The following is a 13,718-nucleotide window of genomic DNA, read 5'->3' on the forward strand; positions in this document are numbered from 1 at the left end:
GTAATCCCTAACGTACAGCTGTTTAACTAACGACGTTAATGGAATTTACTTGAATTCAAATTAGATCGATGAGATTTAAAAAAAAATCGCATAGTTTGAGGTTTTTTAAAATCATATCGAAGAATCAACTATTGAAAATAAAAAATAATATATTCCATATTGATGTATCTGAAAATAAATCTGAAGGGATTAAATTTACCTCTTTTAAAGCCGCAGAGCATACAAACATTATCACCATAACTCCTTTACAGGTACTCTCAACTATGCAGTGTGAAAGGAACAGTAGATAAAACAAACTATTAAATTTGTTCTTAAATAATCTCCGTTCATTCTTCGTATAAATTGTTATATCTAAACGTAAAATGAATTATCGTTGTAAAATTCTCGTAAAGTTCACAAGCTTTAATCTCGTAGTAAAAACCAAAACATTGAGGTTTGTTTTATCACTGAGACTTTGTAAGTAAGGTATAGCATTTCGTGTATACAGGTTTCTCGCAATTTTAATTAGTGTTGACTTTGTAGTTGACTTTCCATTGTGTCATCAAGTGAAATTCACCAGAAGTGGTTCTTTCATCGGTTGGTGTTAATGCAATCAGGTAAGTCATCTCTTTGTAATTTACAACAATGCATTGTCACAATTTGATTTGACATGGAATTAACGTTTGAAGATTTTCAACGAGATTATTTGCAAACATTACAAAGGAAAATTTATGCATGAGGAATTTGTGATTGATTAACAGAGACGTAAGTGTTCCTTTAATTAAAGTTGACTGATTTTTTCATTTTAATTTTTATTTCAAATATCAATGATATTTTAGAATTTTTGTAAAATTTAGAATTTTCTTTAAGTATTGTTAAATATTTTTTTAAATTGTAAAATAAATTTCTAGTTGCTTATTCATTTTTTGAAAATTCTTTAAAACCTTTGTTGATGTAATTTAACATTTGCTCTTTTAGCATAATGCACTTTTCTTACACCCTGAATGTTTAATTAATGTAACGTAATCTATGAAACGTAAAACGTAACAACATTATAAGCATAAAGCGTCATTTTCTAAACATTACAAAGAGGCAAGGCAGGTACAATAACAAATACTCGAGCATACATTGTACAAGATAAATGAGTGTGAGGCACCTACTTTCGTTCTCTTAATGAATGAAATACAAGAAAATCTAGAGCAAAAATAGTGTTATTATTACATTACGTTATAAATAGTTTATTTTTTCACTTTTCACTTTTTTTTTCTTCTTTTCAGTTTGTGGTGCGATGTTCTGTTCATATTCTGACAAAAATTATGTTTCTATCCCATAAATTTTTGCAGTGCCACTTTATCATCCGGCATGCGGTGTATAAGCTGAGCATAAAATTTACTCATTATTGGCTTAGTGAAAAGGAGTTTGTGCAACGAATATTTTAGAGAACAAGCGAATAAATAGAAAAGGGAGAACGGCATGAAAAGATGACAAAATCTAACGACCATTTACGACATTTTTATTCGTACTGCATATTTTCCCCTTGAAAATGCACGGAAAAGTGATTTCATGAAGTTTCGTATTTGAAGGATTCAGATAAAAATGTCAAGAAACCACATTTCCTTGTAATGAGAACACCAAAGGCAAAATTTCTCAACGGTCGATTCAATCGGTGTGTGAAGTGAAGTGGTAATTTACGACATGATATTTTTCTTTCTTCATTTTCTCGACACATACAAACACTTTTTTCTATTAAATTAGCAAATGTACCATGTAAAAATTGCCACACTTCTCATCCTCGCCAACAAAACACACGTAACAGAACATATATACATTGGACGATGATAGATCGAAAGGAAATCAACACGTACTTTTGCTGTGCCACGTCATGCTATGCATTTTTTATGTGAGGTGATATATAGTTGTTGCAAGCTAGCTCATGATGGAGTCGTGATGGACAAGGCTTCTTGTTTGCTAATATTTTATTTCTAAAACTTGCGACGTCATCCGTGTACAAAGCAGGAGGTCAAAGCTCTTTTCTACATTTGCGTCTCGTTGATTGACAAAGAAAACTTTTTTGTTTGTCAAATCAATCTACCGAGGAACGATGATTGTTATTTTTCCATTTGAAGCTAAGCTAAGCTCCTGAACGTGCCTTCGATGCATTTCATAGATATGTATGCAAAATTTATATGGGGCGTTGTTCATTCAGGATGTTGGATCAGATGTTAAGGTTCAGAAAAGAAATCAGTTTTTCATTGAAACAAAAGAGTTATGGTAAAAATTCTACATTTGATTAAAAAATTAAAAGGATAAAACGAGAACTTTTTAATTTATAAATGACAGGTAAGTAAAATTTTAATAATGATATTTATTTTTTATATAGCGAATAAAACAGGATATGGTTTTAGAAAAAAAACTATTTACCTAAATTAAAGAAGTCAAAACATCAACTTAATTCTGACGAAATTGGTAGTCACAAAGCTTTAACTTAAAGTTTTACAGAGTATGTTCCAGCTTTAAAAAAATTTTTACATCCAAATTTTTCAAAAAGCTCAACTGATGGAACTCAAGCCTTATCTGGATCTCACCTGCTAAAAGCACCGACAATCCTTTAACTCTACGTCCTTGATAGTCACAGGCAAATAATAGCAGTTATTTCAATATACCAAAGTAGTAATTTAAAAAGCTAAAAAAAGCCGTACCATCAAAGATTTTTAGCATTCAACTTTCTTAACAAAACACGATAAATTCGTTAATTTCATTTCCAAAGACAACTCAAAGAACCCGATGAAGTTTACTTATTTTTCGAAAGCGATAGTAAGCTTCCTAGAATTGTTATTCTTTGCGACAATGAATTCACTGTAAAATGGACAACATCATTAATTTTCAACGAAATCGGCCTACCGAATCTTCAACCTAGGCGCGATACAGATAAAATGATTATGATAAATTTCAAGAAAATATTGAATTATTTAAAATTATTTTCAGATTATTATTAATTTTTAAGAGGCATACAATTCATCAAAGAAGAGTATAACCTCTAAGTAAAAGTATCCTGACAATCCAAAAAAAGCTAAAAAAAATTATGAGCTGAGGTGAAGATAAAGTTAGATTCATCATCATAATCTCATTGAAGACGATGATAGTAACAAACGAGCTTTCAATTACTTTTTTTCAAAGCTGAGATTTTAGAGGTTTAAGAAAAGTTTCTACAAATACTTTTGGAAAATTAACGAATGTTGTTAAAGACTTGTAGATCGATTTATAATTTTTTGGACGACCCCCTTTTCTTTATAAAACATCGACCTCATAAATGAACAACGCCAAAATATTATATTTGATAAGGTCTCTTCATTTATTTTTTTTAACAAAAGCAAAAAGTAAATTTCCATATCAGCATGGCTTCCAGCAATTGAATTTTATGCAGAAAAAAATTTATATCCTTAAAATTTACAACACTTTTACTCGTGTCAGAAATCATCACGGCTTTACGTGAACGTAATCCAATAAATTTTCAATCATAATTTCAGTTCAAATGCATTTTCAAACCTAAAAAAATCGTCTGGTTATTATCCATTTCGACGAAATACTTTTTTGCTACTCACCAACAGTTGTGCTTATTTTTTTTCTGGCAAATTAAATTTGATTCTGGGAATTTGATATGGATTTAAACGGACGCGTGATAGCTATCCTTATTTATCGGAAAATTTACTCGCACATGAAAACGGAAAAAATATGATCTAAAAAACATGATAACAGAACATTGTTTTGCTATCTGCATAAAAAATTTTTTCTACTCATCAACTGAATGTTTGGACAAGACTTTTTAAAATTCTTTTTTAGTAATTCATTATTTTGACTAGACAGGATTTGAATAGTAAAACTTTAGTAACATTTATATGAAAAGTGAAAGGATTTGTCGAGCATGTCAGGCAATAAAAAAAACTACAGAGCTCAATGAGTCGAAACGTTGGTTTTTCATACTCATAATTTTTCTCGTAGTATCTCCGATGATTTCATCCACAAATTCATCGAAATACGAGAATTTACGGCGTTTCTGGGTGAGTGAATGTGTAAGTAAGTGAATTAACTGTTTCTATCAATCATTTTGTTCTCATGTTTATAAATAAATTAAACATCATTAAAGTGATTGACGGCACTCTGATTTTCCATTCTCTTTGTGTGAAAAGTTTCCTGTATGTGCGGTACGGAAAAGGTACTTTAAAAACTTTTTAAGAGTCCTTTTTTGAATTAATTTTCATCTCGTTGGATGATGGTCCATCATACAGATTTTTTTCAAGTTTTGACATCACTCACGGGGAAAAAGAAAGAAACTTTATTTATTCACTTAATTTATTTATAATTTATTTTACGCATAATGGCGCTACAGAAAAAGACAGACAAAACTCCTGTTTTTCACATTTTAACACTTCGTCGTGGATTGTTGCGCCGCCGTTCGTGTTTAGATGAATTTATTGTATTCTCGCGTAGAAATTATTCTTGGTTTAAGTAAATGTTGAATTTATCACGTACTTTTTTTGTGTGTAGATTTTATTTACAGTTTGAGAATAAATATTTACTTTAATGTGAAAGAATTGGAAATACGGAAAATGAAATTATCAACAAATTTTTGGGAAAATGGTCCATTTTTTGGTTAATAATGAGCGGCGCTTTCCATTTTGTACTAAATTTGAATAAAATTTCGAAGACATATTGAATCAAAAATTCAAATTTAAAAAAAAAATAAAAATTAAGATAAAAAAATTTTTCAAATTCATTTTAAATTCATTTCATTATTCAATTTAAAAAGATTTTTTAATGTTTAAGAAATATTTGAAATTGATTTAAAATTTTATAAAAATTAATAAAATTAAATATTTGAGCTTGTTTTTGTGGAAAATATTTTTTAGATATTTTTACTATTTGATTCAAGAAAAAAATTTAAATCCTTGCTAGTTTGTTAAATCTTAGTGTGAATTTTATTGAAGCAATTACGCAAGATAAAAAATATTATTTTAACTAAAATCTCTGAGTTAAATATTTAATGAGAAATATAAATTTTTTCACAAAATTTAATTATATAATCTGTATTTAAGGAAGGATTAAAGCAAGTCCATTACCGAAATAAAATTTTAACAAAAATTAAATCTTCGCTTAAAATCAACACGGATACGTTGCTTTTTGGGTTGATTTTTAAATTCATTTTTATTCAGAAAAACTAAAGGGAAATTATTTTTTTTTTAAATTAAAACAAAAAAAATAAATATTTTTTAAAAAATAAATGAATTATTTTTTTCACCTTATTTTAGGCAAAAATAAATTACATTTAAATTTAGGTCAACATATTTAATTATTTATGTTATCCTCTCAGGATTTCCTTAATTTCCACAATAAACGCTTTTGACAAAAAAAACCATTTCATCAATTAATTATTTATTTTAATTATTTTTTACTCATTATTCGAGCATATTTAAATCATCTGAATAACCTCGAAACTCAAATCTCAAATTAATTTGTTACAAAATCGAATTATAACGAAATGTTTGATGAATATTCAATTAATTTTTTTAATTAATTCAATCTGGATACAGAAAAAAAAACAAAAGAAAAATACAACAAGAACACATGTTTTTCCTCGTAAATATAAAAATAATATTATGAGATTTCTCGTAAAAAAAAAACAACAAATAAATTAATTTTTATCATAAGCTGGCAGCTAAATTACCTTACCTTTCTTGCGATTTGTTGTTGTGTTATTTTTCACCGAATTCATAAACTTTTCATCATCAACGGGTCTTTTTTTCGTTTCGTATGTTTTATTAATTTAAAAGTAATGACTTTGTGTTGTGAATTTTGCCTTGATTTATTTTTTTTCTCACAATGCTTTTTTGATCTTTTTCAAATAAATCATAAAAAATATTTTTCCATTAAATAACTAATAAATTGCAATTGTTTAGAATTTTATTTATTTTTTTTTTACGGATTTTTCTTGAAATTCACTTACATGTTATTTTTATTGTTTAACATGAACCTTTTGTTTTTATGTCAGGTCAGTGTCTCTTGTCACTGGATATTAGCACATTTTTTGTTATATTTCCCATCGGAAGAGCAAAAAAAAATGGGAAATAGGGACAAATATTGTCATAATATATTTTATTGTTGTTTGTTCCCTTTTTCTTCTTTTTTTTTATTTATTTTATATTTTCTGCTACATCACTTCTTCTCGGTTTTCATTTATTTCAATTTTTTTATGAAAGTTTGTCAACACATTATCTTTGTAACACTTGATACTTGATTGCTTTTCATCTTTTTTTCCTCATATTTTCCGAATTTTACACTTCATTGCCGCACTTCAACTGCCTCAATTGATGTCATGACTAATAATGGCTTAGTTTGTGTGTACTTTAAATTAAAGTGATTTCTTATCAAAATCATCATTTTAACGAAGTTTATTCATTTTTTATCAGTTCATTGATAAATAAAACATGACACGACTCGACGATAATAAAATTCCGCGAAAGGGCTTGACTTTGGATTTTTTAGTCATTTTTATTTTTTTAAAATTTCTACCTAAGTCTTAAATTAAATTTAATTTTCGCGGGACATGAAAAATTTACGTCTACTTGTCACGCTAGTCCTAAGACAACTGAATTCGCATTGAAATTGTCCAGACATCAACTACCGAACCGGATCGTACAATCAGCTGTAATTTTCATTTTCAATTCTTGTGAGAGGAGACCGAGAACTTTCTCCCAATGTTTTTGTCGGCGCTACATGTGGAAATTCTGTTTATTTACATTTTCAGCCGGCGACGAAAAATGCGCATGTTCTGGAGAGAGAGAAAACTCTTTACGACGGAAAATGGAATCGTAGTATTTTTGTGATGTTCTATAAAAAAACATTTTTTTGCCGTTACCTGTTAAGTTATTTAATTAAGTGGAGCAGCCTTGTCAAAAAAAGTTTTTATGTTAGTTATGGCAATTATTATACCGCATGTCACTCGTTAAGGGACGCCAACTTTATACCTTTAATTTATTTTTTGTGCCAAAATTTCTTCGAATTTAATTTTGAGATAAAAATGTCCATTCACAAAAAAAAAAATGATAAAACTACGACTTCGAATTTTGTTATGATACTCCAAAAATTCAGAAATAAAATTTTATCATCTTGTTATTTTTCTTATCCGATTTTCGTTTTAAAAAGCCAATAAAAATATCGGTATGAAAAGAAATTTAATATCTTCATTTTTGGTGTGTGTGTATTTTCATCGATGATGCTTGAAAAAAAAATATACTAGAAGGAGAGAGAAGTAATATGAACAATTTTAAAGATGAAGTGATGCTTTAAAATTGGAGAGTTTTATTCAAAAATTGAATGAAAATATTTTCTTTCATTGACTTTTGTGTAGTTTTCAACAAAATCAACTTGTTAAAGTTAAATATAAACATTTAATGTACTTTTAAATTATTTTTAAAGTTTATTTTTATAATTTTATAAAATTTTAACTTTTAATATTTTTTAAGTTTTTAAATGCTGAATTAAATGGTAATAATTAAAAATGAATTTTATTTAAATTTAATTTAATTTTTATTTTAATTTAAATTTAATTATTAATTAATTAAGAAATAAATTAATTATTTCTTTTAAATATTTCTTTTTAATCTAAAATTTTTAATAAAATTTAATAAAAAAATTAATTTTAAATAAAATAAAAAACAAAATTTTAATAAAAAAAATATATTTTTTTAAAAATTATATTTTTTTAAATTATTTATCATGTAAAAATTAATATAACATTGTTTTAATTTCTGAAATTTAATTTTTCTACTTGTATCAATAAATGTTTAAAAAAAATAGAAGAAATTTACAAGTTTATTTTATTCATCAATATGAATTAATTTAATTTTTTATATTAATTAAAATTTAAAAATTTTTTTTTGTTTTTTTTTATATTTTTATTAAAGCTTTTTATTTTTTATATTTTATTAAAACTATTTTTTTATTTTTTTATTTTATTATTTTTATTATTTTTTTTTTTTTTTTTTTTTTTAATTAAAGAAATTTTTCTTCAAATTATTTTTATATTTTTTCCTTTACAAAAATATGAAAAATTCATGATTGAAAACAAAAAATTAATCAAAAAATTTTTTGTCGTGTAAAAGATTGCATATCTCCAGGGGTCGTTCGATTAAATTTCTTCCCACATATGTCTGCGAGTTTGCGACGACGTTCTAAATATGCTTTTGATTGACTGCATTTCCTACTTTTTCAATGTGTTTTTCTGATTGTTCCGAACTTTTTGCAAACTTTAACGTAGGAAGAGGAAACATAATCTCTAAACTTGTCTCTTTTTTCTTCCTTCTTTCTTTCAAAAAATTTTTCCTTGTGATAGTATTATGTCAGAACTCGTCCCATAGAAATCCAAACAACATACAACAACAACAAAAAAGAAAATTTTCTCCGATGCAAAAGTACGTGACTTTGGAGGAAATTTAGAAATTATCATATTTTCGCATGGATGTGTTGATAAAAGCAAGAAAAGGAACAAAAATATAAACAAGGAAGAGGAGAACATTGTCTGGTCTGGGTCAGTTGAACGGCGACGCCTTGTGACATGTTTATGAATTCATTTGCTTTTGTTGGTCGGTTTGTTGCTGATGTCATCTGAAATGAAGCTCATTACGGAATCAGAAAAGTTTCACATTCACGTCAAAACTTTTATTTAATTTACGATGACATTTTTCCATAGCACTGTTTTGATCAAATATCGGACCCTTCTCAACAACGACGGATTTTGTCCCAAAGCGAGTCATATTGCTTCCCCTAACTCGCCTCAAACACAAAAAAAAATACTTCCTTTTCTCGTTTCCTGTTTCAATGAATTCTTGTCCCTTTTTAAAATATTCCATGTTTGTTCCGATTATTTCCTTATATTGTTTATTTTTTTCTTACCGCATTTCGAAGAAAAAAAGCGGTAATATACTGAAAATGTCTTCGGTGAGCTTTACTTAGTCCCAAAATGAGGAAAAATACGAAAAAATGTAATTTTTATTTTGAACTCAGTTCTTAGAAGATTGAAATTTGTTATTTTAACGATGAGGAGTACAAAATTGTGAAAATTTTCGAAAATTCAGTATTTTTATGAATAATTATTTGAAAAGCTAAAAGAATTGAATGAAAATTTAAATACTTATTGAAACTCATGAAAATAAGTTTAAAAATTTATCGAGGAGTACGAAAATGTAAAATGAGGAGTACAGAAATGTGAAATTACCGAAAACTTCCGTATTTTGAGAGACAATTCAATGTTTGTAAAATTTTAAGGTTCTTAAGAAAAGTTTTTCAATCAACAAAGCCATGAGGAGTACGAAAATGAAAAATTTTTCTTGAGGAGTAATAAAATGTGAAATCTCTAAAAATATGGACCAAATCATCAAAATGCGATAAAGTTATTCGTTCCATTCAAAGAAGTTCTATTTAATCTTGTTTTGCATTATCCCATATTTGTTGTTGTTACTATGCTGCTTATACAGAAGACATTCAATTTAATTGTCTTGCGAGCATTCCTTAACATGCGAGTGACGACAAAAAGTTACATGTTCATGTAATTCCATATGCCGTATGCGAAAATGAGGTTAACGACCTTTTACAAAGACATGAAATGAGGAAAATTTTTCACAAGACGTCTCCATCGTTACAGCTTCTTTCGTTAGAATTCAGACAAAAATCGTCTTAAAGAGAAGACAAGTTGTGTTTGAAATCCAGTACAATTGGTTCTTTTGCTGAAAAAAAAATTTTTTTTCGTCTTCATTATCGTTCTTATATCTCATCCACTTTCTCTATTTCTACTTTTTAACCTACTAAAGAAGAACATTTTATTTGATGTAATTTGAGATCAACATCATCATCATGTTCCTTTTGTTATATTATCTTCCCAAAACTCTTATAAATCGAGCAAAATCTCCTATTTACACATCATTTGTGTCACAACTATCACAAAATTGTCTCCAACCAACATTCTATTTTCTGCTTGATTTTCCTTCTCATCCATTTTTCGTTACAGCCAGATTTTCATTGGCAGGATGTTTTCACACTGAAAATCTGTTTCGCTGCACACATGGCTGGATGGCAACCGACAAAATCCGGATTGAAAATGTGATTTTTATGTGCACTTGTTTACCATACGGAATTTGTCTGTTAGTTCGCACCATCGCATCGCTCCCATCATCAACGGAAACAGGTTGGAAACGGGAAGTTGGAAATTTTTGAATATTTTAATTAAAAAGCTGTCGCTGTTCATTTAAATATTCGGCGTGCTCTTTAAAATAATGCGAGGATGAAGGAATTTGAAAAAAATATGAGACATTTTGTCAATATTTGTATTTTGTGCAATAAAAGGATAAATGACAAGCTTCGAGCATTTTAAGGCAGACATTCGACAGACAATCATTGATTCGCATCAAAGTCGTGATTTTTATTGTAAATATTAAGTAGACAATGGCAAGACAATGAAGGACGTGTTTTGTCTTGAGTTTCAATTGTTTTCGTTCTGCCTTTGGCGAATTTTTTAAACAGCAGCATGAATTGGCAGTTTAAAGAGATTTGTCGCATAATTGGAGATGTTTTTAGTTGTTCGAGGAATTATATGACCAGGAAGGATAAGAGGAGCTTTTATCGTTGAATTGAGGATTTTTAACTGAAAAGGTAAGTTTTTTATAATATTTTTTACAATTTCATTAAATTTCATTAAAATTATCATATCTTTAATTTTAAAAAAAAAATTGAAAATATATTAAATCAAAAGAAAAATAAAAGTTTGGCTCAAGAATAAATCAAAATTAAGTTGAATTTTTGTTTAAAAGACTTTTACTTTAACCAAAATTAAAGCCAATTAATTCGAAATAAATAAATTATTTTTTTCATATAAAAATCTTTAATAAATTTTTATTCTTATCTTTGAGAATAATTTTTCAAAAAAAATTAAAAAAAAAAAATTTTTTTAAATTTTTAAAATATATGTTAAAAATAAAATAATTTTTTTTTTCAAAAAAAAAAAAATAAAAAAAAAAATTTTTTTCATATTTTTTTTAAAGTTTCGACTTAAGAAAAATTAAATGAGCTTAATTAGCTTTTTCTTTTGGCTTTGGAGACGAAATTTTGACTTATTCTAAAGCAAAAGCATTAGTTTTTCTTATAATTTTGAAGAATTTTCGACTCTGGTCAAATTTTAGTGTGTAAAATTAAAAGAATTTTTTTTCCTCACAATTTTCTTATAATTTGCTTTAACAAAAAACTAACACAGATTTGATTTTATTAAATTATTTTTAATTTTTCTATGAAGAAACTTGAATTTTCTTTTCAAAATTATTTTACTAAAATACTGATTTGCTTGTTTTTGAACAAATTTATGATATTTTTCGTTAGTTTCATAAAAATTTCATCATTATTGTAACAAATGAACTCAAAACTATCACCAATACTGAAACTCCCTTTGAACCGCTTCCATTGCCATCCACTCCTTTAGCAATAAAATTTGCTCCTCCAGACCGATCTGGATTGTTCACATTCGTCCCGTAATTAACTGCATCCCAATCATTACAAAGCTCCTCTGTACAAGATCGATAATAGGTTTTAAATTGCGCATCGGTTTCAATGTGATCCAAGAACTTTATTTAAAAACAAAATTTGTAAAAAAAAAATTTCAAAAAAATCACAAAATTTTCTTACAATTGGTTCATCTTCACATCCACGAGAAAAAGAATTAACTTTTCCCGCTGGATCGAGCAGTTCTTGTCGGAAAATTGTACAATACTTTTTTGCACAATTAATTATTGCGGATTTTCCTAAACTTTCAACGTCATCCACGCAAGCATCGTCACCCGAATTGGGGGTTTTTGTGCAGATATAACATTTGAGAGCTATAAAAGTTTATTTTCAATTAAAATTTTCCCAAGCAAAAACATAAAAATGTACTAACCTTTCACTTCATAACTCACAAGAGCAGTGAAAAACAAAAAAATTAAGAAAACTTTCATTTTCTGTGAAAGAAAAATAATTTTCAAGAACAAACAAAAAGTCGTCTGTCTTTTTCAAAGCTGTAAAATTCACTGAAAAATCTTATCTCAAACAAAACTTTTTGTTATCAAACAAGCGGAAAGATAATACTATCAATAAACTTTAAAATACAATTAGGCGAAGAACGATATGAATCAGTTTAGTTCACGCCGTCGAACAAATTTATCGTCAGCGTTGTCAGTTCATTAAAGAAAATCCGAAAGGTACAAGTTTTCTAACCGAATAAGCATCATTGATTCAGTTAATCATCGTGAATTGCATTTTCAACAATTTAAATTTAATTTGTAAAGTTGGAGGCGACATTCGCCCATTAAGAAGACGAAGCGAAGAGAGAACAAGAGAGATAGATAAAACCGAAAGGAAAATCAATTTAAACTTTTATTCCTGTTACAAACGTTGAGATGTTCTTATTTAAAGGAAAAAAGGGACAGATGCTTAAAATCGCGTGCAAACCAGAAATTTTCTTTTTCTTTTAGTGAAAGTGCATTTCTTGGATTTTTTTCTTTTTTTTTGCTTTAATACCGTGAAAAGGACAAAGTTTTAACTTCAACGACGAAAAGCAATTAAACTTTTATCGTGGTTTCTTTTACTGCATTTTGAGGACCAAAAAATTAGTTCTTCTTAGGAATTAATGTCTTTTTATTTACTGATTATTGTTTTAAAAATGGGCACTGGGTCGAAAATATAAAATGTCCACTGGGATTAAAATTTTTTTTAATAAAAACTCAAAATATGCAATGGGTTAAATTGAAAAATGTGCAATGGGTTTAAAGTTTTGCTGCATTTTTCACCCAGATACATTTTTAATTTTTACCCAGTGCACATTTTGACTTTTCATCCCAGTGCACATTTTAATTTTTTTTTAAATTGCCGTTAATTCTAAAAACTTTAACCACGTGGTCAACTTAAAAATTGCAATTGGGATTTTTTTTATTTTCAAATAAACTCCGATAAAAAAAATTAAAATACGCCTTGGGATAACATGAGATAACGAGGTTTTAAACGACAATTTTCTACATTATTCTACTTGAAAACGCTCAGTTAGTTTCTTCTTCACTACTTTAATTGATTTCAAATTTATTGTCTGTTAAACTCCTTCGACCGAATTTCACAACCACAATTTTGGCTCATCTCGCCTCGTAAATCACTGAAGACAAACGATAATTGATTCCAACTATCTGTGAATATTCATCAAAATTTATTGTCGAATTACTTCCACATCCGACCGACACACATTACAAATCCATTTAACATCAATTGATGTCACATTGAGTACTTCGAGAGCATATATCACCCGAAAACGAATAATATAGTCCACAAACACCCAAAGTTTTATTACATTGTTCTACAATTTTTAAGTGTTTTTTTTTTACATCGTGGTTCTGTTGATTCTGCTGGAAGAGAAAAAAAAGTGAGAGAGAATAAAATAACAGAAAATGAATTATAATAAAAAAAAAGTTCATGAGGTTAAACACTTTATAGCTCTTGTCACATAAAATGGCACCAAATGTTTAATGGCTTTATAAATTGTTGATCGTTTATGTGCATTCTGTTCTTCTGGTTGCCCGTCATCATTGTCGTCGTAGTTGTCGCAACAATATTGCACTGCTCAGTAACATGTTTCCAGATAAATATCTTCATTCCAGTGTAATTTACTGTACTTGCAT

Source organism: Culicoides brevitarsis, chromosome 1 (assembly GCF_036172545.1).
Source record: "Culicoides brevitarsis isolate CSIRO-B50_1 chromosome 1, AGI_CSIRO_Cbre_v1, whole genome shotgun sequence".
Taxonomy (NCBI): Eukaryota; Metazoa; Arthropoda; class Insecta; order Diptera; family Ceratopogonidae; genus Culicoides; species Culicoides brevitarsis.